The sequence below is a fragment of the Dreissena polymorpha genome, chromosome 8 (assembly GCF_020536995.1).
Source record: "Dreissena polymorpha isolate Duluth1 chromosome 8, UMN_Dpol_1.0, whole genome shotgun sequence".
Classification (NCBI taxonomy): Eukaryota; Metazoa; Mollusca; class Bivalvia; order Myida; family Dreissenidae; genus Dreissena; species Dreissena polymorpha.
In genome coordinates, this window is record NC_068362.1 from 74,558,190 (window position 1) to 74,579,018 (window position 20,829).

The window sequence follows — 20,829 nt, forward strand, 5'->3', positions numbered from 1 at the left end:
TAATAAGTTTTTTACACAGTTTATATAAATTCATAAATATTTGACAAAATCGTATATACCCGCTTTAAACTCTAACAATGTAAGTAAACGGTGAAAAAAGCATAATATAAAAGGAAAATTTGTTGGATTCGGTGGAATACCGATTTGTGATCATAAAAAAAATATGACAGTCCTGATATGATAATCTAAAAATAGAAACAGTAGTTCCGAAAATTTGTTATTTTTACCGGTGAAAATAACAATTTGTTTATTTTCACTGCTGTTATTTCACTGCAGAAATGGCAAAGGTTATCATTAGGTATAATAGATCAAAGCGCTGAAGTCACTTAAGCTGTTCGCTATTGCATAATGTAAAACGCAACTCATTTTCAAAATTAATCGCAAGTTTGAAATGAACACACGCCATTCAAATTTATAAAGAGTGTGTCATACCGCACGGGTCGAGAATTGTGTGCACTCTTTATCAACCTATATATTTCATAGAAATAACTTAGAAAAAATAACAACAACATGGCCCTTTTTGGACGTTCTGAAAGCATAGACAATATGATATAAATGGTAATGAGAACTGAATATAAAGACAATTTGCAATCACCATCATATTCAATGAATATTGTTGGAATATTGAATACCTATATCACTAAGAATATAATTTCATGATGAAAATTCCCTGTACAAAACTTTTGATTTTTGACACCATATACAAATTCAAAATATACAATAAGATTATTGATGGAAATTAATAAAAAATAAATCTGCGAGCAATACTTTTTACTTACGAATTAGGTAGTAAAAAAGACAGCCCTGTTGACCCGTACTTTGTTGTTTATGCATTTCTTGTTACCCTAGCAGTTCACACGATGTCAACAAGTCGGACCTTAAAATAGGTAAAGAGCACTGATGCGCCTTTTCGGCGTACCCAGCTTTTTACCTTAAATGACTTTTACATACCGCCAGCAGACACGCATGAATATTTTCGAATATCTCATAGGATGATTCGAGATAAAACCTCTGAACTTTGGCTACATCACTGTGCTCAGCGCAAAGGATGTAGCACTGTTCAGTGTAAGGAATTCCGGACTACTCTCTGTATGTTCAAACGACACAAATTGTGGCCCAGTTACAATTACGCGTTAAAATCCATCTCGCAGAATTTCAGTGTCAGTACTCGTTCACTAAATCGTCCGGGGAATATATAATTGACTATCGATATACACAGTTTTGCTTTCAAGATGATGAAACAAGCATTATCGAAATAGTAGTGTCACGATAAGAGGAAAATTGATTAATTATCCAACCACAATGTTTGCCGTACTCGGTCAGCACGTCTCGAAATCGTTTCTGAACGCCTGGATAGGCTGCCATTCTTTACAAGTTTGCTATTTTTAATTCAATTATGTATCGAAAAGCATTGTGCTAAAATGTGCCATTTACAATTCGCAATGAGGTTTTTAAGGACCCTTGTCATGCGACAATGGATCTTATTCCATATGCGCCCATCATATATATAGCCCACTCAGCCTGCGCATCTCTAAGTCTGGTCAGGAGATACATAATGAGACCATAACACATTGAGTGATTTTATAGCGAACAGCATCGCCTCTGACCGGACTGCGCAAATTTACATGTTGGGTTTAAGATAACGCTGGCGGAAACGCATAGGACATATTTTCGCATGACGCGGCTATGAAAGTGTGATTTTAATGTGTCGAAAGAAAAGTACGTTTAAATCAAATATTAACAAACGATATGTTTCGATAGTGAATAAATATACTCATAATAAGGCATGTGAGGACATAAAATTATATGATGTGCATTCCCGTAGTATAATTTGTATCTACTTACACTAATGTGTAGTTTGACAATGATAAAAAACACAATTGTTAAACTTTTGTTTTCAATTTATTTATTTAGAAACGTAAATTGCAAACTTTATTTCAAAGTCAGCATTTACGCCGACTACGTTTTAAAAAGATATTCCTTGTTAAATTTAGTAGTTTTTAGCTCTACTGCCAAAGGCAGAAGAGCTTATGGGATGGCATGGTGTCTGTGTGTGTGTGTGTGTGCGTGCGTTAGACGTTTCTTGTTTATCCGATAAAGTCCACAGTTTTCATCCGATTCTTTTCATGAAACTTCATAGGTACATTGATCATGACTGGCAGATGACCCCTATTGATTTTCAGGTTACTAGGTCAAAGGTCAAGGTCACAGTGACTCGAAATAGTAAAATGGTTACTTTTTCTTGTTTATCCGATAAAGTCCACAGTTTTCATCTGATTCTTTTCAAACTTGTTCAGTGTCTTTATATTAATGAGGACTCGAACCCTATTGATTTTCAGGTCACTGGGTCAAAGGTCAAGGTCACAGTGACTCGAAATAGTAAAATGGTTTCCGGATGATAACTCAAGAATGCTTAGGCCTAGGATCATGAAACTTTATAGTTACATTGATCATGACTGGCAGATGATCCCTATTGATTTTCAGGTCAATAGGTCAAAGGTAAAAGTCACAGTGACTCGAAACAGTAAAATGATTTCCGGATGAGAACTCAAGAATGCTTACGCCTAGGATCATGAAACTTCATAGGTACATTGATCATGACTGGCATATGACCTCTATTAATTTTCAGGTCAAAGGTCAAGGTCACAGTGACTCAAAACAGTAAAATGGTTTCCGGATGATAACTCAAGAATAATAAGGCCTAGGATCATGAAACTTTATAGGTACATTGGTCATGACTGGCAGATGACCCCTATTTATTTTCAGGTTACTAGGTCAAAGGTCAAGGTCACAGTGACAAAAAACGTATTCACACAATGCTGCTACTACAACTGAAAGCCCATATGGGGCATGTTTTACAAACAGCCCTTGTTTAAAATGAGCAATATCAAAGCAATACGTCCAGAATGACTTCCCCTTGAATATGAGAAAATTTTGAAATCCCGCTTGTTTACGCAATTAATTCCACAGTTTTCATCCAATTATTCCAAATTTGCACAGTATCTTTATATCAATGGGGACTTGAACCCTATTGCATATGAGCAGTATCGGAGAAATAAGTACACATTATCTCCCCTTGAATTTGAGAAAATTCTCCTTGTTTGCGCGATTAAGTACACAGTTTCCATATTATTTGATGCTTTAACGCTAGAAAGTAAAAAAATGAGTTGCATGATTTTAGTTCACATCTAGCAAACAGTATTCACAATTTAATGTATTGTTAATGTGTAAAGGGGTTTTTATTGGCCGGCTTGGATTGATGATGAAAGTCGTTCAGTTATTATAGCTGAAAAACTGGCAGAAGAGGTTTCAAAACTGAATGATCTGACAAAATTGTGTCGTATATGAGTGGCATACGAAACACATTTCCCAGAGTCATGGGTAGCGTTGAACAAACAAATACAAAATATTTTATGCACACATAAATACTATTTTATGCACACATAAAAGATTTTATGTCATTGTACGCCTTCTTAATTGTTAATTTTCTGTTATCATTATACTTGTTCAAACCTTATTTTTGATTACTTGTGTGTAACCTCAGTGTGTGGTCACATGGGCTCTTTTGATCAATCGAATTCGGTCTTGGCCATTGTGGCCCTTTGTTCTTTTAGACTGTGACGTGGTAATCCAGCGTGGTCAAAATTTACAATTACGCTATTAAGCGGTACTTTCAATGATTACTTTTAATACGAAATGACGCTGTCTCATTCCGTTTATGTGAAGGACTATCTGTCGTTGTACGAAGACTAACATCAATTGTGTTGTTCCGTGTGATATTTTTAAGAATTTAAAGGGCCGTTGTACGTGTACACATGCTTATTAGTGCCGTGTGCAGAGACCTTTGTTGACGTTTATTACGCAGTCTACCGTGAAGGTTTCCAAGATGGCGGCGCCCAGAGCGTTATTAGCGCATATCGTCAGTCAATTTTTCATGATGGTTGTTACCCTTCACCCCGGGGTCAGCTACGCGTCTTCCTCAATAGCCGAGATGCAGTTGTCGCTGCCCTGTATCAGTCATACTGATTCAGTTCAGATAAGTATTCAAATATCGTTATAACATTGTGTGCCTGACTACTAGCTGTTTACTAGCTAAGTTACATGTTTTTCTGCCTATTTAAGAATGATTATCAATTCGGGCCAGCTCTAAATATCTATTATATTTATCTATTTTCGTCTTATTTTATTTTTAGTTCAGCCTGGGCTTATACTTTTTGAATAGTTACGACAAATTTTTATTATCAGTTTAGCTGGGGTTTCCACTGTCACAATAACAGATGTCATCATGTTTTTGCGAAATAAACGATAAAATACCCTTTCATTTCAGTCTATATTACCATACCTCATTTATATGTCACATCTGGTCAGTCTATTTGTGACTTGTAGTCACAATAGTTCAAATAAAGTTAAACCCAAAGAGTGTCCTTAAAGGTGACAGGTGACCGGTAGCCGCGGAATCCGACAGCCTGAGCCAGAGAACAGAAATATCCTTTCACATATCCTTTCAGTTAATGAAAAACAGGGTCTTCATGTTGCCAAAAATTTGCTCATAATATCATCAGAATTATTGTTTTAACCCTAGTTATTTCAATTTATTACATAATATTTTACTTTTACCGTGTTGTAATATTGTAGCCGGCATTGTTTTATTGTTAAAGTTGCTTTCAACATTTTTTATTAATATCAAACAATTTTCGATTATTATACTTTCATTAATGCTTCATTAGTGTATCAATCGATCTGATTTTTTTAATCAATTTTATGTACGTATATATGTTTTATAAATACATTTATATAATTATATAAATAGCTGTTTCATCAAATTTGCAAGTTTCAGATTTCGAGTATTTGTATACATATAACATTTGTGCACATTATATGCAAGACATATGCATTTGTATCTCTCTCTTAAGTTAACTGTCAAAGGTTATTGTAACTAAAAGCCTTGATCGCTATTAAATATAATATCATTTATTTGTCTTTATGTACTAAAGTCATGAACAATGTGAATCATATTCACAATCTTGAATTCGTGTGTTAATTAATGTATGAATTATAAAATAGCGGTTCTTATTATCATTTGATTATGTTTTCGACTCACAGAATATTTTAAAATAGGATTTTGGAGACAATTATTTATAATCTCCTCTTTCGCAATATTATTTTTTTATTTGTAATTTGTCATTACATTTTGAAGATTATACTACATTTAAATGATTTTAATCATCTGTTCTGTATGCTGTTTGTGTGATAATATATGCAAACTTTTAGTTATCATTTCAGGCCATGCCTACCTCTCAACACCACAATACATAGGACCTGTCCACTGGCTGGCACTTCCTGTACAAGTACTACAAAGGGGCGATAAGGCACGTTTCCAGCCCTTCCTATTGAACACTACATTAAGCCACTAAGGACCCTAATTTACGTTTACCGCTAGAAACAGGAAGACTACAATCTTCAGAACATTGTGTTTTATCAAGTGAACTTCAGTTGTTAGTTCTCATTTAATGCTTATACGTTTTTAATGTTATGTCTGATTATATTTATCATCTCAGGCTGATACTGATGGTATAGTTCTCTACGAAGTAAGTATTTTTATGCCTGATTTGAGTTATTCAGTTCAGGCTGATATTGATGTTATAGTTCTCTACGAAGGCACTATTTTTATGCAGACCTTGCATTTAGTTTTTAATATTCGGCCCGATTTTGCTTATACCTTTCAGGCTGATGTTGTTGTTATACTTCTCTACGAAGGAACTATGTTTATGCAGGCCTTACATTTATTTTTCAATATTCGGCCTGATTTTGCTTATACCGTTCAGGCTGATATTGTTGTTATAGCTCTCTACGAAGGAACTATATTTATGCAGGCCTTGCTTTTATTTTCCAATATTCAGCCTGATTTTAGTTACACAGTTCAGGCTGATAAGGGTGTTATAGTTCTCTACGAAGGAACTATGTTTATGCAGGCCTTGCTTATATTTTTCAATTTTCAGCCTGATTTTAGTTAGGCCGTTCAGTCCGATATTGATGTGATAGTTCTCTACGAAGGAACTATGTTTATGCAGGCCTTGCTTATATTTTTGCAATTTTCAGCCTGATTTTAGTTAGACCGTTCAGGCCGATATTGATGTTCTAGTTCTCAACGAAGGGACTATGTTTATGCAGGCCTTTCTTATATTGTTCAATATTCAGCCTGATTTTAGTTAGACCGTTCGGGCCGATATTGATGTTATAGTTCTCAACGAAGGAACTATGTTTATGCAGGCCTTGCTAATATTTTTAAATAGTCAGCCTGATGTTATTTAAACCGTTCAGGTATATATTGGTTTTATAGTTCTCTACGAAGGAAGTATGTTTATGCAGGCGGTGCTTATATTTTTCTATATTCATCCTGATTTTAGTTATTCCGTTCAAGCTGATATTGTTATTATGGTTATCTACGAAGGAACTATGTTTTATGCAGACCTTGCTTATATTTTTCAGTATTCGGCCTGATTTTAGTTATTCCGTTCAGGATCATATTGAGGTTATAGTTCTCTACGAAGGAGCTATTTTACCGGAGTTAGGTACCAGATCAGGTCATGCTTGAACTTCTTACATGGTCTGCCTGATTCAGGTATCAGGAGACGCCATGCATATATGTGTCTTTAATTACCGCCCAGTCAGGCATTGGTGGGGTTACTCTACCCCTCCAACTAAACTTATTTTTATTTCTTATGGCAAAGTGTTTAACTTATTTTTCCTGTTTTACTGATTGGTTTATGCCAAACTTTACGGGTCGTCTTTTTAACAGTTCTAGTGTCAACACATTTTTCCAATTGGTACTTGTTAAAATACCAATTCATTTGATTTATAACGTCAGTAAATTGCCTTCAATTACCATCTGTTTAACTTTATGATTTGTCACGTATGGTCACCCAACGAACTATAATCCTGACTGGTTCTCCTCAATTTTTGCTCCCTGGTGAAAACCATTACTTATATATTTTCCATCATTATCCATTACTCCTTTTTACTATGCTTACTCATAAGCGATTATCGTTAGCCCAGTTCTGTCACGTTTTAAATCACGAGGCTAACAAGTTCTACATATGTTTTGATCCAGGTTACATTGTACATACCCGAATTGTTCCATATGGTTATTCCCACAGATATTCATCGGGATTATTGGTACACCCGTTTAGGCGTTGGCATGAATCTTCGGCAGCCGTTAACAATTCGTTTTCACAATCATTTCTATACTAAATGTACCACTATTCCTCTATCCCTTCAATCCATCAAAGGCTATGTCCAGTCTGGGGCTGTCGCTACTCAAACTAATTCCCATGATAGGCCCGTCTACTGCATGATTGCGTGCTATGTTTACCGTTGTTTTATTTCACTTTTGTTGCGTCAATTGACTTTTCATGTTTACCCGACATTTTACGTCTGCGGGTAGTCTTTATTTTTTTTACCAGTGCCTCTTATTTTGGGTCAGTATTTGTTATATATGTCTCTTTAAGTGTCTGACGGTTTAAATCTGCAACCCAATTGTTTATTACTTCTAGATTGGTTGCTCTTATTTCGGTACATTCCGAATCTTACTTTTGTCAAGGTTGTTCATATTATGTTAACCTGAGAGTATATTGGTGCAGGTAGTCTTTCACTTAATAACTGGTACATGTTCTTCATGCCAATGTTTTTGTTTGTATATTTCTTTGGCTGTCTGTCGGTTTCAAGCCACAGCTCCATTGTTGTACTACACTGTACATTATTGCTTTCTCTGTTTATGGGTTACAAATATTATTTTACTTTTGTTGTGTTGCTTGACATTTTATGTTTACCTGACAGTTTAAGGCTGCAAGTAATCTTTCACCTATTACCAAGGTATGTTATTAAGGCCATTATTTGTCTTCTTTTATCTCATATGTTGTCTGATAGTTTAAGACTGCAGTTCCATTGTTTTACTTTATGATTGATACTCCTGTATGTCTACATTTTCTTATTTTACTTTTGTTGTTTTGCTGTACAATCTATGTTTACCTGATAGGGGAAGGCTGCAGGCTGTCTTCCAACTTTTATCAATACCCTTTATTAAGGCCTTTATTTGTTATATATTTGGCATATGTTGTCTAATGGTTAAGGGCAGCACCTACATTGTTTAACTACTGGGTACATGATACCTTACTACTTTACCACTACATTTTAGTTTGTTGCTTTGTCAGGCTCTGGTACAATTAAGGTTTACCTTACAGATTTAAGCTGCTTGTTTACTTTCACCTCTTAACGGGTACCTGTACTTAAAGTCTTAATGCCAATATCTATTGTATATATCACCTTGGTTATCTTGTTGGTTTAAGGCACAGCTCCATTGTTTTAACAGATTATTTTTTATTCTTTTACCAATACATTTTCTTACTTTATGCTAGTTGCTTTTCTGTTCACCTTATGGTTACTGAACAGTTTAAGGCTGCATATAATTTTTCACCTGTAACAAAGGCCTGTTATTTAGGCAATATCTGTTGTATATATCTCCAATGTTGTCTGACGGTTTATGGCCGCAGATCCATTGTTTTACTATATTATTGCCTACTTTTTTACCGGTAATTTTTTTATTATTATTTTATTTTACTTTTGTTGCTTTGCTTTACATTTTATGTTTACCTGACAGTTTAAGGCTGCAGGTAATTTTTCCCCTGTAAACAAGGCTGGTTTTTAAGGCCAATATCTGTTGTGGATATCTCCTATGTTGTCTGGCGGTTAAGGGCCGCAGATCCGGTGTTATCCGGTGTTCTTCTATATTATTTATTGTCTACTCTTTTACCTGTACATTGTCTTAGTTTACTTGTGTTGCTTTGCGGTACAAATTATGTTTACCTGACAGTTAAAGGCTGCAGGTAATTTTTCACCTATAAACAAGGCTGGTTTTTAAGGCCAGTATCTGTTGCTTATATCTCCTATGTTATCTGACGGTTAGGGGCCGCAGATTCGGTGTTATCCGGTGTTTTACTACATTATTTATTGCCTACTCTTTTACCGGTAGATTGTCTTAGTTTACTTGTGTTGCTTTGCTGTACAATTTATGTCTACCTGACAGTTTAAGGCTGCAGGTAATTGTTTCACCTATTAACAAGGCTGGTTATTAAGGCCAGTATTTGTTGGTTATGTCTCCAATGTTGTATGACAGTTTGAGGCCGCAGATACATATTTTTTACTACATGATTGCTTACTCCTTTACGGGTGCATTTTCTTATTTTACTTTTGTTGTTTTGCTGTACAAGTTATGTTTTCGGACAGTTTAAGGCTGCAGGTAGTCATTCACCTTTTTTACTAGTGCTTTTACTTGATACAAATATTTATTTTTGTTGTTGTTGTTTTTTGTCTGACCACTTAAGGTCGCAGCTCCAATGATTTACTTATAGTCTGTCTTTGTCACTTTTGTTGACAATTATATTGTGCAGTTCTTTTAAACACTGATTTTTTTCCCCAGCAGTGTTTATCTTTTAGAGCATACACTTGTATTAAAGTTATGCTTATTCTGAGTGATTGTTTAAGACCAATCCTATTGTTTTCAATTAATAAATTTCACTCTGTTCTATGTTTTGTTAATAATCAATAAGGCCTCTTTAAAATCAAAGCTTATAATGTTTATCTGTCCTTAATTTTCACATTACCTGCCCTATCGTAAGGCTTCTTTTTCATCAATTCAGGGGCAGCTACCCCCTTTTTGAATTGCGGTCCTCTCCCGTACTCCATGGGCGGCGGGGTTCCCTTTCCGGTCCCCTTTGTGGCTTTTTTTTACCACCCATTATGCCTTTCTGGAAAGAAGCTGTTCTTGTTTTTATCTACTTTATGGCATTTTATAATAAATGCCCTTTTTCAATCAAAAATATGGTGTTTGTTCATTCCTTCAAGTCATACGAGTCCGTCCGGTCTATGACCTTTTCATTACCACAGAGGACAATACATAAATAATATTTTATGCACACATAAAAGATTTAATGCCGTTGTACGCCTTCTTAATTGTTAATTTTCGGTTACCATTATACTTGTTCAAACCTAATATTTAATTACTTGTGTGTAACCTCAGTGTGTGGTCACATGGGCTCTTTTGACCAATCGATTTCGGTCTTGCCCATTGTGGCCCTTTGTTCTTTTAGACTGTGACTAGGTAATCCAGCGTGGTCAAAATTAACAACTCTCCTCCGCCCCTTCTCCGCAATAAGGGTTTGACTCCCGTACTATGTATGTTTTTACGTGTCTGTGAAACACATTTTTATATTATTTTACTGTTCTACGCATCAAAGATGTTTCTTTTATACTTTTTTGGGGCGTGTTTTTACCGCCCACATCAATATGTAAATTCTATACATTTTCTGGTTTATGTTTCGAGCATGCTCGGATAAAGGCCGTATTTCCTATATTCTGAAGAATGGACACAAGTGTATTGCTACGTGCCACACGTTTCTTCCTGAAATAATGGGAGTTGTTCGAGGGCGGCTGCCATTCTAGTGAATAATATATGGTAAAATCCGTAGTTATCTTCAAGGTATTGTCTTTATCGTGAGTGGTTCTTTTATTGATTGTTATTTTTAGTATTGGATCATTTAATATTTACGGTATAATACTACAGATTTTACCAGGGCATGAAGTTTTGCATGGAATACAAATGTGATTTCATGAATATCTTTTACACTTGTTTGTATGGCGTGTTTTTACCACCCATTATGCCTTTCTGGAAAGAATATGTTCTTATTTTTATCTACTTTATGACATTTTATAATAAATGCCCTTTTTCAATCAACAATATGGTGTTTGTTCATTCCTTCAAGTCATACGAGTCCGTCCGGTCTATGACCTTTTCATTACCACAGAGGACAATACATAAACGATTTTATGTCATTGTACGCCTTCTTAATTGTTTAATTGTCTGTGACCATTATATTTGTTCAAGCCTTATATTTAATTACTTGTATATAACCTCAGTGTGGGGTCACATGTGCTCTTTTGACCAATCAAATTTGGTCTTGGCCATTGTGGCCCTTTGTTCCTTCTAGACTGTGACGTGGTAATCCAGTGTGGTCAAAATTAACAATTACGCTCTAAAGCGATACTTTCAAGGATAACTGTTAATACGATATGACGCCGTCTCATTCCGTTTATGTGAAGGATTATCTTTCGTTGTACGAAGACTTACACCAATGGTGTTATTCCGTGTTATATTTTTAATAATTTAAAGGGCCGTTGTACGAGTGCACATGCTTATTAGTGCCGTGTGCAGAGAACTTTGCGACGTTCATTACGCAGTCTACCGTAATAGGTTTCCAAGATGGCGGCGCCCAGAGCGTTATTAGCGCATATCGTCAGTCACTTTGTCATGATGGTTGTATCCACTCACCTCGGGGCCAGCTACACGTCTTCCACAATAGCCGAGATGCAATTGTCGCTGCACTGTTTCAGTCATACTGATTCATTTCAGATAAGTATTCAAATATCGTTTTAGCATTTGTGCCTGACTTCAAGTTCTGGCTGTTTAAATTACATTTAGTCTGCCATTTTAAGAATGATTAATCTTAATCAATTCGGGCCAGCTCTAAATATCTTGTATATTTATTTATTTTTTGTCTAATTTAATTTTTAGTTCAGACTGGGCTTATACTTTTTGAATAGTTACGACGAATTTTCATGGGCGGCGGGATTCCCGTTCCGGTCCCCTGTGTGGCGTGTTTTTACAACCCATTATGTCTTTCTTGAAAGAATCTGTTCTTTTGGTATCTTCTGTATGGCATTTTATAATAAATGCCCGTTTTCAATCAACAACATTGTGCTTGTTGATTCCTTCAAGTCATACGAGTCCGTTCGGTCTATGACCTTTTCACTACCACCGAGGAGAATACATAAATAATATTTTATGCACACATAAAAGATTTTTTTGTTAATTGTCTGTTACCATAATATTTGTTCAAGCCTTATATTTAATTACTTGTATATAACCTCAGTGTGGGGTCACATGTGCTCTTTTGACCAATCAAATTTGGTCTTGGCCATTGTGGCCCTTTGTTCCTTCTAGACTGTGACGTGGTAATGCGTGTTTTTACCACCCATTATGCCTTTCTGGAAAAAATCTGTTCCATTTTTATCTACTGTATGTCATTTTATAATAAATGCCCGTTTTCAATCAACAATATTGTTTGTTCATTCCTTCAAGTCATACGAGTCCGTCCGGTTTATGACCTTTTCACTACCACCGAGGACAATACATACACAATTTTATCGAAAACACTCGATGGATCATACCATTGCACAGTTCATTATTGGCAAGATATACAGTTTAAGACGTGTTAAACATAAATGTTCAGTTAATAGGAACAAACCATAGCTTTATTTTTCAGCATTGTATCTTTCACTTCTAAAAAATGGTGTGTTTTTTTATTTGTATTTATTCTTTAAACATGTGTGTGGCCATAATCATTCGAACAAGTAATGAATTTGTTTTGGCCTCTAGCTGCTCTAAATAGATGCAATGCTTCATTTATGTAGAAACAAACACAACACCAACAACAAATCCTAAATGTAAATAAATTGATTAATAACAATGATATGTAAATGACGCGTATCTTAATCGAATATGTGACAAATGCATTTTCCGTTATTGTGTCCGGACCAAACAATGTCCAAGAAATAACGAAATCGATTATTTGAATGTAATGGTATATATAAAAGACATTCAATGTTTGTAACACCTTGCCGTTTCGTTGGTCAGAAATCGACAGATGGCAAATACATATGTAATATGCATATCTATTTTTCAGTTATACGTAGTAGTATCTTGGTAACATCAGTGTAAACACATATTGAATACAATGCAAAAACACGAAGTAAAAGTCAAACACACAAATATACAAGTTTGGCTTTGGTTATTATATTTTCGGTAAATATATATAGACAGTTCATGTCATTTGTAATACATCTTATTATTTTGAATCTAATGTGTTTATTGTATGAATAACCTTATATTTTGAAATTATGCGATACATTAAATAAAATGATTAAAAGAAAATGCAACTTTTAAACTTAAATTATATGAGTTATGTTGATAGTTTGTATTAGCTGTTAGAAAAGCATTTATTATTAAAATGTGAACATTGGAACACAAAACAATATCGAAACAAAACGTTTGGCTCCTATGGATTGGGAATATTTTTTGCTCGGTTATCATGTAAATTTAAATAAAGTATTAAATTATGTAATTAATTATAATTCTATTACATGCACGGCGAGTACTTTACCAAGTGAGCCAACCGAATCACTTATGAAGCTGATCATTAATTCCGCAGAAGTTCGGTACATTGACATATGGCAGCACACTTTTCAACGCCCGACGATAATGCCTTCAACATGAATCCGTAAATCAAGCAACTGCCAATGGAACGTGTGTATGTTCGTGTATGTTCTCGAGCCCAGGTCTACACTGTTTCCTGCAACTCCGATTCGATGAAAACTACGAACGATGCTCATTTAGATGCCATTGTTTCGAACTTAAGCGGGGTTTGTGATTAGCTGTGTAAGAGACTCGGTAAGCAAGATCAGTAGAGCACTCGCCTTGAAAGCGAGAGGTATTACGTTCGAGTTCTGGACTGACTGAACTGTTGTTATCACCCGGTGTTCTGAAACAACCGTGCATGTGAGTTTAAATCGTTGAATTTTAGTATAATTTATACTGATAATGCATTTCTTAAATCTTAATACAAGTTAATGACAACGATATTCTTTGACTACGGTTCTAGTTGAAATGGCTTTATGTATGCAAATTAGCTATCCCTTTATTATAATTACGGTTTAATAAGAACGCACATACACATTGTTATCCGCGTGAATACCTATTTCTGTGCACAATGTCAACGATCGTTTCTCTGTTGCATGGAATCGTGAAATATATATAAAATCATTATGCATGCAATTGCCTTACTACGAAAGTAATTATCAACCTAGAAAAAAGTATATCAAAATACATACGTGTTTAAGATTACATTGATGCACCAGTAACAAAAATTTATTATAAAAATCGAACTGTTAAACACTATTTAATAAAATTGTTTGTGCAAGGTTGGTTTACTTTTCTTGACGGTTCTTTCACCGTTGAATTGAATAAAATCTATATTCAATGATCAATAAGAAATAATAGCCCACAATTCTTTTCTTGGACGATTTGAAACTCTATACAGGCTGAGTTAAATTGTGTATAGGGTTAGTGAGGCACACAGATACAGATTGTTGACTGCATTTAATACGTTTTCCACTAATCGAGTCAATGACAAGGTATTTATTTATTTGTGCTGTCAAATATTGATCGTTTTAACAGTTTTAATGATTGATGAATTACATATATAATTGATTCTGTTTTTCGAGAATATATCAGTTGAAATACACCGATTATGTAATTTATTTAACATTGAGTGATCGAAAAACCATTAGTGCGAATTTCCCGTTATTATGATAGCATAATTACCACGAGCAAAAATATCATTATTAACTCAAATGAGCACAATATATGTTGTGTGTTTACCTGTTTAATAACATAAAACATAGGCGTATCGATCTAATACAAACATAAACACTGTTTAAACAGAGTAAATGGATATCATTTGAAAGGTATATTGTATCGTGATTGTTGTATTTTCGTTTAATTTTAAAGAAAAAATCATGCTCAAATACTTAATCCTTTTCATGCCTTGATACCACGTCCCTAATACCATGAAACTATTTGCTTCAAACAAAAGGTTACCTAATTGTTAAGTGTTTTAAAACACATTGAATATATCACATTATGAATAAGAGAGATTTAAACAACATATTGTGAACGATTTTCAAAGCATGCAAGGTTGTATCTGTACGGAATCAAACTGTTAGCTTAAAGCAAACAGAGGTATATAAGTATTAAGTCTATCGTGTGTTCGCATAATTTACGAATACTAAAAGTGTTTCCCTGAAGACGTTTTTGCTCACTTTATCTTACGTATTATGTTTTTAGGCTTTCAAATGCTTCACTGCTTCTAACTTCTTATGCTCTTTTATAATTTATTATGAGTAAACATAACACATCCTTTTGCATACATGTAAAGAAAGCAACCGGCAGTAACGGAATGGGTATGATTAGTTATATACTTAATGTTTCAGACATGCCATCGAATAAAATAAGTACTTACCTTCAAATATGTTGTTTTCCTATCGACGAATGATGAAAAAATGAAGTTTTCCGAGAACAATATTTGCAAGCGTATATGCAAAATTTCCTGTAGGTTGGACCTCCACAAGAACAATCTACCAACACGGTTAGGATATCGTGCTCTTCTTTTAAGACATGCTTGTAAACATGCTCATCAAACTATTATGTATAATGTTGGGCTGTCATACAATCGGGCTAATATATGTGCTTTATTTTCGTGTGGGTCGTGTTTATGTGGATTTTGACTTTGTACAGGCAAATAAGTTTTTATCTTTCGCGAGTGTATTATTCATCTTTTATTTTGACATATATTAAAATTATATTTTTTAGTGAAAACGTTTGCTCTATCATGCTGTGTAGAACATGCACTACTCTTCATTCTTTTGTTGTAATTATGTTACACAAAAACAATTTTTGGAAAGCAAATAATTGGATTTGCTGATCACAGACGTAGTGTCTTTGAGACAAGAACAATACATAACAGTGCTGTGTCTGTCGATGATACAATTATAATGTTAAGATGGCTATGTGACTAGTGACTAGCATATAAGCAGGACCAAATCAGCACAACTTGTATCTTCGTAAAAATAATTTCTTCTTAAGATTTTTTCCATTAATACACCTTAGTAAAAAAATACATATCTAGAAAAGCATGAACACACTAACAGGCAAATATTAAAATGTTTGTCACCTTTCTGATACATAAAATGTTTATTTATGCGTTTTCTTCCCACCTGCAATGAAAACAAATTTAAAAACAAAATAGTCTGTACTCAACTTCCACCAATATCATTCACTACCGATTAAATAGTTCCCGTTTTTACACGTTTTATTTCTATACAATTTATTTATTAAAAACTCGTTTGTATGTGTTTATCTGAGCTTAGAAACTAATTCTAAAATGCGTTTAATGAAACCGTCTACGAAAGTGATCGCGCTTGCGTATGCTGTACATCAGTGCGAGTTGTTGTGCTTTTGTTACATGGGTTTGTGTGTGCGTCTTTTTTCGCGCTTTTGTGCTTATTTGGAATGAAATAGAAATCATACAACTTAATCTTTTGTTAAAAAATTTCATAGCATGTTTTGTTTTAGAATGAACGGATAGTTGTTTCAGTACCCGCTGCCATCAATAAAGGAACCCGATAAAAATGGCTTGCTTTTCACATTCCAATATGAGTTTGCAGGCTGGTGTAAGTACCTACACCATGTTTGAAACACAGCTAATATACTAGTCGTTTATGGGGGTTTAATCATGGATCGAACTAATAGGAACGGTAATTTTACCAGCTAAGTTTTGTGTTTTTCGACCTTAGCTCGAGCCTTGATAGGGTCTTAGCCGATGCTCAGATTTGACCAGTAATGGTATGATTTTGTAGTTGAGAAATACAGCTAGAATAATCAAGTAGCTTTATTGGTAATGCGTGTCTATATCTTGAGAAATGTAGCGAAGAATATACCCCAAAAGCAGCATAAAAAAGGGAAATTTCCCGAACTAAATTGTTTTTTTTTTCGACCTAGGCTCGATCCCCAGTATTTCCTTAGCCGATGTTCGGATCGGACCAGCGTTGGTATTATTTTGTAGCTGTGATATATAGCAAGGGTACGAATGTAGTCCACTAGATTTGGGTTGTCTACATCCTGAGAAAAGTGGCTTAGAGTTTACTACAAAATCACTTATAAGGGAAAGTCTAAATTGAAGGGTGTCGAACCTAAACACGATGATTTGTGCAAAGACCGAGTGGCATGGGACTGTCTTTTGGCCCAGAACACATACCTAGTGTAAGTACCTACACCATATGTGAACAACAGCTAATATACTAGTCGATTAGGGGGTATAAAGCTGGATCAAACTAATAGAAACAGTTATTTTACCAGCTAAGTTTTGTATTTTTCGACCTTAGCTCGAACCTAGATAGATACTTAGTCAATGCTCAGATTTGACCAGTAATGGTCTGATTTTGTAGTTGAAATAAGCAGCTAGAATAATCAAGTAACTTTATAGATACTGCGTGTCTATATCTTTAGAAAAGTAGCTAAGAATATACCCCAAAATCACCCTTAAAAAGGGACACGAGACCTAAATTGAAAGGTTTTGAATAATTGAGAAGAAACTTATAGAAGAAAGCAACACTTAAGAGTTACTGCCTTTTGGAAGAATATTGACATACGCATAAAGCACATTCAGTTAAATAAGCAAAACGCCAATACAAATAATAGTATATTAGTTTAATTTAAAATACATCCTGATAACTGTTCGATTCAAAAGGTAAACTCAGTAATAATCCCAAAATGTTAATGGCTGAACTGCTTTCATGTGTATTCATACAGCAAACGCTTTGTTTCTGAGTATATAAATGGTTGTCTCATAGAATTTAATTGTATTGAAAGAAATATATTATTATTTTATTGGTTTTATTTCTACTTTTTTTCACGAATACCTTTGACATTAACAGTAGTTCCTTTCATTAGAAAGTAGTATAAACAGGCAAACTCTTCAGACAATTATCAACTTCGAGACTGTACAGAAATGTTTCATACATTATCTTTTGGGGATACTCTGACCCTTTCAAATTGAAAGGACCAGCAGAGGACACCGATAGATAATGGAGAATTATAATTTAAAACCACACACCTTGAAATGAAATACACGTTAATTAATACATATGGATGTAATTTGTAAGTGTGCAAAATTGTCGTTAAATCGATAGCCTAGTTAGCAAGTTATTTATTAGTTTTCAAACGGATTTTAAAACCGAAAGTAGGATTTCCATACTTATACATGTGTGCGTCAATTTCGAAAAACGTGATTATTTTTAAGTTTTAAAGCTCATAAAAGACGGATTTCTACCTTGTTACCACCAGATGTATTATAATTGGCTTAGATAAAATTAAATCTATATACTAGTTAGCAAATAATTTATTATTTTTCAAAGGGTACCGCTTTTAAAACCGAAAGTAGGATTTCTTGACGTATACGTCCGTTTCGACAAACGCGATTATTTTTAAGGTGTTAATCGCAAAAAAGACGGATTACTACCTTGCAACCACCAGATATTTTCTAACTGTCATATATAAAATATGTTTCTTATTAATTCTTAAATTTACTATGCTAAATAAGGTGTGTGGCTTTAAAATCATGAAGCTGGGAAAAATAATGTGACAAAGAATGAAATTGCATGTTTTAAGTATTGTCACCCTTTACCACAACGGCTTCTTAAGAATTTTGCTACATATGTAGTATCCTCCATTGCTGAGTGGTTATGGCGCTGGCATGGGCGTCCGCAGGAATGATTCGGTGGGAGTCAAGGGGGGTTTCTCCCCCTTTGCCACCGGAGTCGTAGACAATTTTAAGAATAAGGCCAGATAATGGTGCTTCATAAAGTATACCTGGAAGGTTACAAGTTAGGATTTGGAATTGCTAAATTTACTGTATTGGAGTGGGTTATACATATGTTCTCTCTCCTTTGATCATAGTGACTTTTCTCATATAGCATTATCATTAGTCATCACTCATCATCTGAAGACATTAATTATGTTTAACCTACAATAACTAATGTGATAGGAAAGTCGTGATAAGAGTCGGAGAGCCCCGTTTCAGGACGGGACCTGTGTATTAGTCATTTTCTCGAAGATGTTTTCATATACTTACGATGCTAACAGTGGGGATTTCTTTCCATGGAGTTCCATGAAGGTACCTACGTTATCATGCAGTTTCTAGAAAACAATATGAATGTTTTAAATTTGGTAGATGATGAATTAAATACGTCCTTATGACGAATGAACTTAATGAAATTGACGCAGACACTAGTGCAGGGTCAATCGTAACACAGTGCAAGAAGTAGGGTCTGAACTTGAACAAGCTACGTGGCCGAGAATACGATGGATGTTCGACTATGGTTGGAAAAGAACATTGTGTATTAGCCCATATTAAACCAGATTATCCTCTCGCAATGTTTGTATATTGTTCGGCTCACTGTACTAATCTTGTTGTAAATGATCCAAATACAGTTTCTGATTTACGTAATACCATAGGAACTGTGAAAGCAATCATTAAGTATTTCAGAGAGAGCCCTTAGAGAAGTCGGCTAGTTCCGAACACAATATTGTTAGGCGTTACAAGGTGGACTGCAAAATATAAAAGCATACGAATCTTCGCTAATCATTTCATCGAAATACGCCGTCAGTTAGAATATTTAGCGCAAAGCGAACATAATACAAAAGGACGACAGACCGCATATCAGCTATGGAAGGCAAGAGGGACGGCGACATTTGTGATAACGCTCCGCATAATAGCCAAATATTCGTTTATTTAAGAGTCCATCACGCAAGGACTTCAGGCTTTTCAATTAGACATGATTGGTGTCAAAAATCACGTCGATCATCAATGTTCACAGATAACCGAGACAAATGCGGATTTCGCGAAAGATATATTCGGTCCGGCATTAAAAACAGCCGTAGATATTGGTTTTACAATGACAATACCACGGCAACGTGGCCGTCAAGTACACCGAGCAAATGTTGGCGGAACCAGTGAAGAATACTATCGACGCAAAATTTATATGAGTTACATCGACTCGCTGAACCGGTCTCTAGGAAGCCGATTTTCATAATCTTATATGCATGCGTTCATGTTACATTAACTCCATCCGAACCACATAAAAAGTTGATCGATCAGACCATAAAAATACAGTCCGAACCATCGACGAATTTTATCGGATCGATAATTTTGAACAACACGCAATGTCATGGTACGACATGAACAAGAAGGAATCCATCAAACAGAATGAGTCATATTTTGTTGACATGGTAAAAAAAAACGGATTTGTTTCCAGCCGTGCGTGAGGCGATGATTATATTACTAACCCTGCCCGCCACCACTTGTACGGTAGAAAGGTTATTTAGCACGATGAAACGAGTAAAAACATCGCTAAGATCCACCATGTCCGACGACAGGCTCTCAGGATTATTCATGATGAGCGTTCACAGGGATCGGATCAACACAGACAAGAATATGTTCATTCAAAAAATCATCGAGCAATTTGGCAGAGACCCACGTCGCCTTCTCTTCCTATTCAGGGACTGAATAAATGCTAATTGATTGACTCCTCCCCTCGATTTCGCACGAATGAATCATGTTTAAAACAATATTTTGAGAGTAAATAAATTGTGCAATAACCGCATCCATGATTTGTTTACATGTAAATGGGTGTTGATGTTCGTGTGAAACTAACCAGGAGTCATTCTGACCCAAATTGATGAATTCAGGGATCATAATTGTACACGTTTAGATAATTCCTTATTCAACTATCTTTTTCGCTTACCGATTTTCCAGGGGAGGGGGGGGGGGGGTCAGCTGACCCCATTTTCCCCCATGTGCGGGCTCCAGGGTTCTGTTCCCGCCATCGGCTAGTATTCCGTCTATTCGCATCCGTATCTGCATCCGTATCCGCGTCCGTATCCGCAAAATCATAATACGGACGCTATATTCCATTTATCCGCATATGTCAAACGTATCTTTCTTTTATATTATGGATAAAACTGAAAAGTATAATTAAGATTATTATTATGAAGGACAAGCATGAATTTAAGTAGATATAAGGTACAAATCATCATTCTGT